Here is a 1,137-nt window from a genome sequence, read left to right as displayed (position 1 = left end):
TCCCACCCCCCGCCCCTGCCAGGCCCCACCTCAGCCCTTCCGCAGGGACTGAGCATGGAGGGAGGGCAAGGAAGAGGGCTTCACCTGACTACCCAGGCGACCTCTGCCCACGTTCCACAGCAGGAAACAATGGCTTTAAAAATGGAAAGGAGGTGCTCCTGCAGGTGTCGTGGCTTTAATTCTATGTCCGTGGATGCAGAAAGCATCAGCTCCATCCACAAAGCCCCTGTCCTGCCGGTTTGGAACCCAGATGGAGGGACAGATGGAGAGGGAAGAGGAGGAACTCTGGGGCCAGCAGCCGCTGCCAGCGTTGGCATGACCCCTCAGGTCAGCGGTGTCGCTTCACAAACTCCCGCATCCCCTTTATAAGGATGCATCTCCTGCAGGTGACAAACCCTGGCTTTGCTCTGTAAAGCTTTTCCCTAGACCCCGCTGAGTGGACATCAGTGACTGTGACTGACCAAGCCCTGTGACGATAGGAAGTCCCTGCTCCGGAGTCTCCCCTGTGCCTGGGGAGCCGGAAGACTGCGAGTGGGGAGCTTAGGATAGAGTGAGATTTTCAGGGAAGAGCTCAGCACCCCAAATGTACTTGTGACTTTAGTAACTGCAAAGGCCCTGGGCGTAAAGAACCTAGGGATGTGGATGATACATGTAAACAGTGCCATTCATCAGTATTTTCCTACAACGCGCCCTAAAACTCTTATTTTTGTAATTAATGGTTGGACAGTGGTCCACCATTTACACGTGTGCTCTCTGGGGTAACCAGACATGGGTGTAGTTTCCAAATCTCTGTACTTGAAGGAGGACTCAGGATAGAAGCGATCACTCAGTCCCAAAGGGTTCGTGACCATCGCAGGCACAGGCGTGGCCTCGGTCACCTTCAGATGAGAGGCTAGGCAGTAAGGGGAGCCGCCGTTACCAGCGCCTCTGTGTCCTTAGTCCATGAGGAGGTTTTAAAAGGTCTGCGTTAGAAAAAACTAAGCCACCTCTCAAATCGTTTTCTACATCAAAGCTGGACTATTGGGATGAACCTCTAACGCATTTGTATGGGGTGGTCGGTGGGAACGCTGTGCGGAGAAAGCGTGGCTCTCGGTGCTTGTGAGACCAGGCGAGGAGGCGGGTCCGAGGAGCCGCCTG

This window comes from Myotis davidii, unplaced genomic scaffold, assembly GCF_000327345.1.
Source record: "Myotis davidii unplaced genomic scaffold, ASM32734v1 scaffold452, whole genome shotgun sequence".
Taxonomy (NCBI): Eukaryota; Metazoa; Chordata; class Mammalia; order Chiroptera; family Vespertilionidae; genus Myotis; species Myotis davidii.
Note: the sequence above shows the minus strand (reverse complement) of the source record.